The sequence below is a fragment of the Barbatula barbatula genome (genome assembly GCF_947034865.1).
Source record: "Barbatula barbatula genome assembly, chromosome: 21".
NCBI lineage: Eukaryota > Metazoa > Chordata > Actinopteri > Cypriniformes > Nemacheilidae > Barbatula > Barbatula barbatula.
Genome location: NC_136784.1, coordinates 12,560,720 through 12,573,996, shown reverse-complemented (window position 1 = coordinate 12,573,996; position 13,277 = coordinate 12,560,720). Strand labels below are relative to the sequence as shown.

Genomic DNA, 13,277 nt, shown 5'->3' with positions numbered 1-13,277 from the left:
ATCAAACGTCACTGTTTACATTAGTTAATGCACCAGGAACTAACATTGACAAGCACTTATAAATGCAGAAAAACTTAATTGTTATTGTAAAGTGTTACCGTTTCGGCCATTTACAGCATTTCCCGTCCCAGCCCGCATGGTCTTGTGTGTCGAGTTTTTACGATTCCTTGTAGCGCTCAAGAGCGTTCATGAATACGTTCACAAAGAGGGAGACTTCTGGATTCCTGGTAAACGCATGATGGGTAGAGCGTCGGTATTTACAGCCGACATCAAATTTAGGACGGGGCTGGTTTGCAGCAGTATTTGAGGAGGGAAATATAAAGTGAGGCTTTATCTGACCCCACCACACGCTGGCACGGTACAAGGCAGCATGTGAGATCATGAAAGAAAGAACATTTTTCATTCTGCCAGGTAATAAATATGTCAAGTATGCTTGAAATGACCGGGTTACAGCAACCAAAAACATGATAGAAAAGAGATTATAGTGTTTCAGTATTACTATACACATTCACTACCGTTGTAGGATTACTCGACTGAAATGTGTTATGTGATCTTAAAAAACACTTTTTCCAAAGGTATTTGTTTAATTGTAATATAAAAATATAATTGTGAAACCATAACTTCTCTTATTAGAAAACAAAATGTTTATTTAATAAACACGTTATTTAAAATATATGATTTGGAGTAAATAATGAGGAATGGGCAGCCAATAGGAGTCCAGCATAGATGGAAACTATTTCAGTAGCATGACATGTCAGATAAGGCAAATTTAAAAAAGCTTTTATTTGCAAACAAATAATTTAAAACAAATAAAAGCTACTTTGTAGACACTACGTTTACATTAACATTGAGTCATTTAGCAGATGCTTTTATCCAACTTACAGAGAGTTCAGGCAGCGATAAAGTGATAGGTCACGCAGGACCAATAAAACAATAGGCGCTAATGCCAAGTTACAAGTTTCAAGCTAAAATAATACCTAAAAACATTACATAACTTTGATTTGTATTAGTTTTCTTTCGTCACGACATAATTCTCATCATCTTGTTGTATATCTAGAAAAAACGGATTATAACAGTGGTGGCCAAAATGTATGTCTGGGTGGTCGTATGTTTGTACAGTATTTGTCTTTAAATACCCTCTCATGTTACATTAATCAAAATATGGGATATATGGTACAAAATGGAGATCTTTTATGATATTTATTGTACAAAATGCAAATTATTCGTAGAATATGATGATGATTATTTATTAAAGAATGCATATACAGTATACAGTATATACAAACAAATATCTTGCAGGAATTTAAACATACAATTCTTCAATTGTTTTAGTTAATAACTGTTTAGTTATATATTTGGCTAAATAACCAAATAGTAAGGGTTACACGCACTTTATTCCCAATACGACCCGGCTATGACCACTTCACATGTGATTCTGTGCATCTCTACGCATCCTAAGCACCACCCTTAGCAACATTGCGTGGTGCCAAACATCGCCCTTCAGCCGTGACCTACTCACGGTAAAGCACAGCCTTATTTCTTACGTGTGCGTGTTCAAGATAAACCAAAATATAAAACACCTTCCCTATAAACAGCATTACATGCTCCAGACGAGAGGGATATAGAGGACGGCATGACAGAGTGCCAGTGCTGGGTGTTTAAGAGCCACGGCGTGATGCAGCCATTAGCAACTGCTTTGACAGACTCGGGCGGAATTGATGTTTCTGTCTGACCTAATGAGCGATGGAAAAAGCCAGCGCATCTCTGCTGTAAGCAATTCACTCCTTTATATCTCAAGAAAAACAAGATAGTATGACAACCATGTGAAATAAACGCAGCAGTCGAGTGAGTCATTAAAGTCTACAGGGCATTATAAAGTCTTTTCAGAGCAAGCCCGCATCGATTCTACACACGACTGTTTTTATAGTTTGCACTCTATTCACGAAATGTCAGACGTACTTGACCGATGCAATTAACATTAGGCTTTTACCGCCCCGCAGGTGAACGGAAGAGAGATGTCTGCGGATGTTTTCTGTTAATCACGGCAGTCGTAACTTATCGCATGACGGAGAAGAGGGTTAAAGCCTATATGAAGACATTTAAATGCGCTGTGCGGATTCTGTAAAGTCTGCTTTATCGTCCGCAAAGCACTTAGAACTGGTCGGCAAGACGGGAAAATTGAATTCACAGAGTATGTTCGTGACGCATGTCATTTGCATAATTCCTTTAGTGAATTGGGTGCTAAAACAACACGGACCGTGCGCAGAAATAAACAACGCCATCGCTGGGTTTTTAGTAGACTCCCACTTCAACGCATAGCCAATTAAACAGCATGTGCAATAAAAACATTTCCCATCATTCCATGGAAGTACATGACACAAATATTCCTCGCTCCTCATTTTGTTGTACTGTAAGAGGTTTCCTGTCTTTGTCAGCAAGTGAAAAACACATTGCCAAGCACATCTGTTTTATTCCAACCAAAAGCACTCACGTCTAGAAACTTCTGAACTCCCAAGCAGAACATTTCCAGGGGGACTTGAAGGCAGCGAAGCACTTTTTTTGCTCAATAGTACAAATCACACGGGAGTTTACCAGCGGCGATGTGATTCTAATGGAGTGCCGGCGTACACATGTACCTCCGTCTCGTGAGAGTAAAGTTGACTCGCCTTCTTTCCTCAAGTGAACGACCAACCAGACACCCAAACTTTGATTTGCGTGCAAAACATTTACCTTTTAAAGTCAACTCTTCAATGTCAAAATAACAGTGTACCCCCCAGGCATACGAAATAGATCTCCCGTAGACATTGTCACGTCCACCATCCCTCACAGCGGCACATGGTCCTCATCCTCCCCCCATCCACACCAATATCTGCAGTTCCCAAAGGACCCATCAGAACGCCGGAGACGCTCCCAATCTTACTTTGCGTGTTTGTGTGCGTGGGGGGGGGGGGGGGGCGTGGAGCACCTCATAAAAACCTTTATGAGACTGGACTGATGGGTAAAAGTGTGTTTTTGGGGGGTGGGGATGTGGAAGAGGTTGTTAGTGGGCTTCCACCGAACATCATCTTCTAACTGCCTCGGGGCAAGACAAAGACCCTGTCACTTGTGTGTATGTTATGGACTCTTATTAGAAGAGTTACGCTGGTTTCTACAGCGGCGAGTCTACGGTGGACTAGCCTAAGGGGCATAATAAAATTGCCAGGTGCCTGGTTAAGAGCCAGAATATGACTGTGGGTAGAACCTCAAAGGATCTTTTTCTATCAACGCGTGATTCATTTACTAGCATTATATGCAGAGGATGCAAGATCTCAGCCATTCCCCACAGACAAACAAAGCCTGTAGAACAACAACAACACAGACGGATTCAATACAAAGCTTACGTCTGAGGTTCAGTGTGTAAAGCATGTGAACATCAATGTTATTTTAAACGTGTACATTGCGTGGCTTATTCGACGGAGATGTTTTGCTACTTTTGTAATCGATTGGTCATTTCAACCTTGTGGATGTAACAGTGTCCATATAAAGACAATGCCTAAAGAAAATTATTAACTATTGCTTTCTTAGTGTAAACACTGCAAAAGAAAAGATTTCCTAAATATTCTTAAATCGCGATAAGTTTACTTGAAAAGCAATATGACACGATAAAACCTTGTTTTTTGAAAAAAGAAAATGTTTGTGTTAGTGTTTAAAACAAGAAAAATATTTACCAATGGGGCCTGAAAAATAAGTTTGATGTAAGTTTATTTTTATCACCCAATTGGCAAATATTTTTTCTTGTTTTAAATATTAACTTTAAATATACAAAATTTCTACATATATATATATATACTGTAGACAAAAATATTTGTATTATTTTGTTTGACTTTTACAAAAAAGATTCAAACGTTGAATATCAAACCATTTGTCTAATGCTTCGGTCTGAGACCTTACACCATTGTTTTTCAGAGCCCTGAAACATTTTCGCCTGAGGCATGATGCAGTTCCATCAGCAAGCCGAGAACTGACTCCCAATTTGGACACCGTGCAAGACATATCTCTGGACTTGAACCATCAGCTAACATTCAAATATCATAGCAATTCAACAACACCACTCACACCCCTTTATAAACTGCATAGCAACACCCTGGCAACCAAGAATAATCTCTCATCATAGAGGCACGGTCAAGCACAAAACTAGTGTTCTGTATACATTTATCTTTTCTAGACTGGCATCTTAATAACAGCAGTTCATTTCCAACAGCATGTAAACTAATACGTCATCGTTTGTGGCGAACATGAGATGCATGTTGATTCAGTGCATGTATGCTTTGTAAACAGCAGCAGATGTGCTGGTTATGGTAACTACTGTTCCTTATGTAAATGTGAAAGCGATACCACACAACGTACCACAATGCACTGCACAGCGGTGGACGAACATCGCTCTCTTACAGAGCAGAAAAACAATTGAGCCAGGGAGACAAAGGGGGCGAGAGAGTAAGAGGAAAAACTGTAACGAGAAGGCGAGAGAGACCGAGATGGAGCGGGGTTTCGGTCACTCACCACCTGGAAGTAAAGCAAAAACAGAGGGAGGGAGGGAGGGAGGGAGGGAGGGAGGGAGGGAGGGAGGGAGGAAGTGACAGAGTGAGGGAGAGAGAGAGTGGGCGGGGCTTAACGTTCTCATTGTTTCTGAGTGGCTGCTGCATGTATGTCCGTCACGTACCGCTCTACCCCGCCTGAGAGTCACCGCTAACTGATGAAAGGGGGGTAAGGTCAGTCGCTAGATTCTCTGAGGGTCTGAGCCCCATTATATGACGCGAATTGTGAAAGCACAGTCATCCGGGGTTGCTTTATTTTCCACGACTGGTTGAGACAACACCTCATCCAAATGGCATAAAGGTGATCGGCATACACAGCTGTCGGGCAAACACGGTTCTCACAACGCATAACACGTTTTCTGTATCCTATGGCATGAGATAGCGCTAACTAACTCGTCACTTTCACAGCTCATCGAGTTACATAGCGACTTTCTCGCGCGCACATGTCTTAGAGCCCTGAGAGCGGAGGAGCAGCCTCTCGGGTTTGGCAGCGTCGGTCGGCGTCCTTCCAAATGGGGTAAAGTTCAGAGCCGGCGAGAGGAGTGCAGCCTCTCCCACAGATGCTGCAGACCCGCTGTGCTGCCCCTCACGTGACCACCTTATTGTTTACTCCAGCACACAGCTCCAGCCACAGGCATTCTGTCAACACTGTGAAGTCTTTGTAGAGAAGAAAAACAACACGGACCCCATGTCCCTTGAAGGAGGGTTGATGGGGGACTTTCCCTGTTGACACAACCACAAAGGGAAAGAGGAATCGACAGAAAAGGACTCCACAGCTCTGAAGTGCCATCGGGTCTCAGAGCACAAAATGTGACGATCGGCAAGACGATGACAATACAAGTAGCTCGTTGAAACAAGTGAGGAACCTTTCACAAACAAATATTGACTCAAACGGCGTTAAAGAGCGAATGTAGATTTGAGAAATACATTTCCGATAAAGCACTAAAAAAGGATCCATAGGATTGTTAAAGGGAAGGTTCATCCAAAAATGAAAAATCCTCATATAGACACCCTCTTGTCATGTGAAACCTGTATGATTTTCTTTCTTCCACAGAACACAAATGAATATATTTTGAAGGATGTTGGTAACTGAACAACAACTGAACACGTTTTTTGGTGTACTGTCCCTTTAAACGAACATACAAAATATCTATAAGCCTTGACCGCACAAAACAAAAATCATCCTTACGAACAAGTAGATAACCATGGATTATGCATAATAATAGGAACATCGCTCGCAAAAGGGGACGAATTTAAAGAGATTTTGAATGTTTCTAAAGCCCCCTCAAAAGGTTGCCAGTTCATCCTCTTTTAAATACAGCTGCGGAAAAACATTACAGCAACCAAACAAAAACATTTTTTTTATTTTTCTTCTCTAGATTGCTTTACTATTTCTTACTGTTTGTATTAAACAATCTAACCAACTAGTTGACCATCATGACCCTACAGCAGAACTGACTTGGAAGCGCGACACAAAATCAAATCAGGTGAATTTATAAACAGCTTTGAGACCGGTACATATTTAAATTAGTTCAAGCAAATTTGCCGCGTTGTTGTGCAACGGGCATGACATGAAAGCTACAGATTCTGAATGCTTAAGAGATAGAGATCATCCTCTGGACCGACAGAGTAATAAGAAGAAACCTCAGGCTGTTCGTCTACATTTAATACATGTGGTTTTCCAGCAGGGATTCTTGTAACATCTAAAACTTTTTCTCCTGAGAAAAATTGTGCACGAGACCGAGAATATCATAGACTAACCTAAACCAAAGCAGCAATTTCAAATGTCTGTTGGCAGTATAGATCTGACATATAAACATGTGTTATATAAGAGTTGGAGTCGTGGAACAGTAAAATTAAATATGTAGGAATATATCAAAATCATGCACTCCTTATTACCGTTGTATTGCATAAAAGGGAATATGAACTTGTTTTCTTGGCAGTATTTTAGGGCTAATAAATATAGAGCATCTTTTCTCTTTAATTTTCTGCAAATAAATGCAAATGATCATTTTACCTGAACATATAAACAGTCAATTCAGTAAAACTGTAAAAAATGTATAATGGTACAGTTGTAAACCGTCACTTATTAAATTATGCAACTATTTTTATTTATTTCATTTTTGAGCCAACTTTAAACTTGCATAAGAGAAAAAGCATCTGACTGACGATGATTTACATTGCATCTCATTAACGCCCAACTGCTCCTGTCACTCGCCCGGGTATCTGTAGCCACATCTGCCCTGGCGTCCACCTCCACCGTCATCCTTCTGAACTAGGACAAAATGGATGAGTGCCACCCAAATTAAATTGAAGACAATTATGACGCCCCCATGCAGAGAACGTAATTAGTACATCTCCATTTTAATTAATAAAGTCTTTCGGCTCGACAGAGATCAATAATTTATGTTCCCAACTACGCTGTCAAAACTGATAATTAGAAATGCAGGAAATGTTATGCAGGCTTGTTTTAATAGGACACACTTGAGAACCTAAACACCATGAAAGGCCCTGCCAGGGAATCTTTGCCACAAACCAAGACTCAAGCGGAATTAGTTCCTTTTAGTGGCTACAAGAAGATGGGTATAGAGAGAAGACTATAGACTACAGTTACCTTACAAAACATTTCAACCTGGAGCACTTACTAAAAAGCTATAATCCATAACTATTGCCTCTCTATCGCCACCTCTGTTTAAAACTGCAGGTAACTTTATGTGGTTTGAAGTTGAATGACATCAAACTAGGGCCGTCATATTTAGACACAAGCATTTATATTTACTAATAACTGAAAATATTACGTAAAAGTTTATTATTTTTTATATCTTTCTTAAATATATATACATGGGTGTGTTTATAAATACAAAATGAATATGCAAGGTACACAGACATATATTATGTCAACACAAACTTTTATTCTCAATGCGATTAATCGCAAGTAATCGATTGACAGCCCTACATCAAACTGATATTCCCCTCAAAATTGTTGTTATTATAATAATCAATCATATATAATAATGATTAAATGTACTTGTTTAATAAACATCACATGTATTTAAACAAAACATTACTTGTTTTAACAAAAAAAGTTAAAGATGTAGATCCTATTGAAGAGACAGGTCATCTAAATAAAACAGTATATCGCTGCTGTCCTTCTGAAATCTTACATCTACATATTTTGTCATTTTTGCCATAATTCATTATTATTAGTCACCCTTTATGTATGCCACTGGGTTTGTAAATATCTAACCAATATAAAGTACTTGTCAACGATGACAACACAGTATTCAATCATTAAAAAAGTACAGTGTTTTTCCCATTTCCCTCACAGCTGCCGCCTGTGAGACGTCCCATTTCAACACTTCCAACATCAATATAAACATTAAATTTGCATAAAGCATTGCATATGATCTCATAATTGATGTGACAGAGGTCACCATATATTACATTCTCCATGTGCTGCAAGGAAACTCACCCTTAACACACCTTCAAACCGCCACCACGCAATGAGGAGCTATGGAGCAATTACATCCGAAGCACCGCTGTCACTGCTGACTTATTTACGCAATGATTTAAAGTTACGTGACTTCCAAAGTTACGCAGGCGGAACATTTGTTCCTACTCCCCTGACTGCAGTATAGAGGCGTTTGAACTCATAAAACCAGGCGTTACTTCATTATCTACAGCATTAATAAATGTAAATAGACTTGTGTTGACATCTCCAACATTGGTGTGGTGGAATTGGATCGGGGACGTCATAACCAAATGCAGGGAATTATGTTAGACTCTAAATGATGATAACTAGACTGCAAATGATAATGGCATTGTGCTCCGAAACTAGGCGTACGACTTTTATGCAGAACAGCGCAGACCTTTCCGTTAGCAACTTAAGTCATGCGATTAAGAATTTAAAGGGATAGTTTACCCAAAAATAAAAATATTTCATCATTTACACACCATTTCACAGAAGTTTGTTATTAATCGAAATACCACGTAGTAAAGTTGCGCAAGAACCAACTGTCTTGTAAATATTGTAGTTTATTAGCCTCCCACAGGACTACATGATTTGACTGACAGCTCCAAAACCAGTTTAACACGGTGCGTTTTTCCATTCTAGCAACATGCCACACATTCAGGCATGCATATTAGCTCGCTGCATGCTCGGCCAATCAGATAGGCCCCACAAAACTATTTTAAATCGTCGTGAAGTTCGGGGAAATCCAAGAAAGAAAAAAACCCCGCTGTGTACAGTCTGATAATTCACCCAGGACCAACAGCAGGCACTTGAGAAGTGTAGTGTGAGACCACTGGAAAGAGTCCAGCATCACAGAAGTCCGGCCTCAGCTTTTCAGATGGTAATCACACGCTTTATAAAGTTGCAGCCCAACCACCATCCGCTCTCGCGGGGACGTTGTTTTCTTTGGCAGCTATAGCTGATCTTCTGAGAAAGCATACCGTTTGAGCCGAGCAGCTCCCTCTCTTTATTCACCCGCCACTTACACATGGGATCAACCGGGGAGGGAAAGGGAAGGAAAAATCTTGTTGTTGTAGAAAAGGCAACTGCAAGGTCATAGCAAGATATGATCTTGGATCATTTATCTCACAGAGATGTAGACCTAAACACTCCATTGTCTCCCTTGCTTGTCATCCTTTATTATAAAGATAGATCCAGCGAGTGTTTCAAAGCAATGAATCCCAATTTGGGTTTAATCGTGGTCATATTCACTTAAGAGGATATTTCAGACTTTAAACACAAAGCAGTTGAATCTATATCTGATTCTTTCTTTTGTCACCGTGCGCTCTGTGTTCATTAGTTTAAGTGCTCCGCGCTCACACGATTTGATACAATACGCTCTTGGCCCAAGGGCTATACTGGTCTTCCCAGACGCCTTAGAAAAATCGTTTGGCATGAAGCTCTATATATTGATTTGAGACATGTAGAAAACGCGCATTGATTAATTACACAATAAAGCTAATTCTGATGTTTTTCACACCAGAAACTGTTCAATGGGGATGTGTGAATAATAGTGAAGCTGTATTAACTTTTAACAATGCTTGTAGAAGGACGATTAAAGCAGAATGTGTAGCAAATGCTAAAAGGCAATTCCAGCGTTATGTATGTGACATTTTCAGTCAAAACTTAAAATATAAATCACAGAATGTATTTATTATCAATATATTGAACCATCTGTTTGTTTAACTAAACCCCTGTTGATAGAGTCCAGACATCAGAAAAATATCAGTCTATGCATAAGCTTTTAATATGAAAAGAGAGAACATTTTAAATGAATGAATTATGCTTGTGACACAAAAGTATGCATGTTTTAACTATATATTTTGTAGGATTTCAGGTTTTTTTTAAACCAGAAGCAATAATACCAAACAAATGGAGCATAGTTGGCTCTTCAAAGTGGTTTTCAAAAGAGGTTCCGTGGCCCACGAGGGGGCCCCATATGACTTCCAAGGGGGGGCCCAATATTACCAATAAATGAGCATAAATGAGAAAGTGTGCATCAACTAAAAAACAAAGATATTTCTTAATGGCCATTTATATAGTAAATTGTGTTTTTTCAGTTAATGTTAAAAGCTGTAAAATATTTAATTGGGTAGAAATTTTGAGGTTTTGTGAGGGGGGCCTTTGAATATTGTTGAAGAAAATGGGGCCTTGGAGTAAAAAAAGGTTGTAGTTGTTATAGTTGCATGGAATTGCACAAATGCGTTTTAGTGGTGATGTCTTAGAGGTGGCGTTTTCCCTATAAACTGTGTAAAAATGAATCCAAAACTTTATTTCAACATAAATTTACCAATTGAATATACAAATAACCTTTGAACATCACTACTGGACTAGTCACTCACTGGAAGCCGAGCTAGTTTACCAGTCAACCATGGTACCCTACTGCAAATCTATCTTAAAGTTGAATTGATTTCTCTGAAGAAGCAGGCTTAAGAAACTAAACCGCACTATTTAGATCTCTGCATGTGTTTGTCTACACTGACCAACCCTGCCAAACGAAAGCCACTGTAATTCTTTAGGAAAATATTAACGCTGTGCTTCTCTGTGTCCAATAGACCTCAGAGCCTAAAATGTACACGTGCTTTGAGATATGTGCCATCCAAAAGAAACACAGAAAATAAAATATATAAGCAAGGACAGACGCAGGTCAAGGAATTCGCTGTGAGATTGAATCAACTTAAACACACAAATCTAAAGGAAATCTGTGAGAATTCAAGCAGGGTATGTATCATTTCAGTCATGATAAATCGCTAGTAGGGCTGCACGATAAGGGCCAAAATGACAATCGCGATTATTTTGATCAATATTGAGATCACGATTAATTAGCACGATTATTTGTTGATTTTAACCAAAACAATTTTTTATTGTCACACAAGCTAATTACATTTACTGCCTTCACATCCATATTGTGCAACATTCCTGCTAATGTACAGATATGTGCATCAAAATAAAATAGGTCCTCTTATTCACCAAAATTCAGTGAATCTCCTTAAAGAATAAATTAAAATAAATTAAAACAATAAAGAAAATGTAGCAAAACTTCAACAGGGCACTATTTTACATTTTACAATGTGTAAATATATTTTAGGAAGCAAAATATAAACTTAAGTTGTACCTGCATAATGGATGTGAATAAAACTAAAAATAAAATATACAATCAATAAGAAACAAATATTCCATAACAGAATGTAACCAAATAAGAACATTTCAAGGCAGAAGAACAATGCCGAAAAGTTGCAAAGTACTTTATATTGGCAAGATCACGCTCTATTTCCCCTCTGCGTTTTCTGTACATCGCAGGTAGTGCCACCTTTGAAAAATAATTACGCGAGGGGATCACGTATCGTTTATCCAGAGTGTTGACCAAGAATTTGAAGCCTTCGTTTGTCACCGTGTTTATTGAGCACATGTCTTTAGCCAAATGAAATGCGACTGCATTCGTTATTTCACTGTGTCTTTGGGAGGTGGATCGGTATGGTGATGCGCTAAAGAGGCTCGCTTCGATGGATGTCTGAGTTGATGTTGTGGGATGATTAGTCTTTGCAACGCATTTCTTCGCCCTCATACATTCATCGTATTGAACTTTATGGTGTTTTTTTAAGTGGTTAAAGAGGTTCGTTGTGTTTCTTTGTGGTGCCAAAACAACTTTATGGCACTCTTTGCATATGACCTGTTCTTGTTTTGTGTCACTTGCCTGAAACCCAAAATGTTTCCACACAATGGATGACGATCCGATTCTCGGGACAAGCCCCTCGGCCGCTCCCTCTGCTACGTTAGACATTTTTTCTTTGTTAAAATAGATTATAGCCTGCTATCTGTTGTGGTATTTTCCTCACGCTACTCTGTCTTCTGTCTGTGACTGTCTACATCTGGAAACTGACTGAGCTGCTGCGCGCTGCAGGGAACAACTCTTATTGGTGCATGGACGCACGTGATCAGACAGCGGCTTTACAGCGCGCTAGACTGGCTTTAAAAAAAAAAAAAAAACTTTAATACAAAGCGTAAATGAATGACGCATTTTAAATATCGCTCGATCACGCGAATTTGATCGTGGGAAGCCAAAATCGTGATCGTGATTAAAATTCGATTAATTGTGCAGCCCTAATCGCTAGCCTCACTGTTTATTCAGAAAACTGTTTGTATTGCACAGTGCAATCTCTCAGGATGTAGACGTGGTAAGACAAACTACATCATTTGTTGTACATCGAGGAATAATCGTTGTTTTCTACAAGCATTAAAAACGAGCTTCATCTGTACAGCAACACTGAGTGAATCGATATAACACCCGCCAATATCAATAGTCAACCAATAGCAATAAACAGCTCTATAAAAGATTCGCTCAATCAACCTTCTATAAAAGACCGAAATGATTTTTTATACTGAATGGAAGAATAGAGTTTAACAAGGAGATCAATAATTCATCAACATATAAATATTCGGTCAATATCAGGCTGTGTGTAGTTATGGAGCTGTTTGATGGCTAATGCTTTATATGGTAGGCTACATCACACACAGCTATACATAGATTTCTAGGGTCTAAAGAAGAGAAAGTTTGACATTACTCAAGTTAGCTTTTAGGCTAAATTAGATGAGCGCATAACACTTCTAGATGTTTGTCTAGCTGTGAGATGCTTGCTACATCTCTGAGAGGTGTCAAAATGAGATCTTCACAGAGCAAATGCTGTAACGTGTGAGGCCTCAAATACCACAAACCATCCTAGTGCTCATGCTCAGTGTACCATACACAAACACAAAATACACCTCACGAGGACAACAACATAAACTGGGGATATAACATGGTACTTTGATGTAGTAATATTGACAATTATCAATTATAATGGCGCGACATGACGACCAGCTTATTCCTCATGGGTTGGCGCATCGCGCCGGCCGCTTCCGGTGTAGACGTGTAAGAATATGGAATCACAACTTCCGGTTCAAACTTTGAGTTTATTATTTTATAGTATATAATATAAAAGTTTAATGAAACTTAAAGAACTGAAAAAGACATTGATAATTAGAGCCCTTTTTATCAAATATTATTGCATTGATCTTCTATTCCATAACATACATAAAAGTGTGCGTTAACATTAACTGATGTGTATTGAAACTAGATTGATGAACTGTTTTGGTATTTAACATTAACAGATATTACAAAATACAAAAAAATATATTGCAATATTTAGTTGCTG

General features: G+C 38.8%; 1 protein-coding gene across 3 annotated transcripts in view; it reads right to left on the bottom strand.

The window, feature by feature from the left end:
* znf704 (zinc finger protein 704) overlaps nt 1-13,277 on the bottom strand; it is a 35,508-nt gene that overhangs the window by 15,811 nt on the left and 6,420 nt on the right. The window lies entirely within an intron of this gene.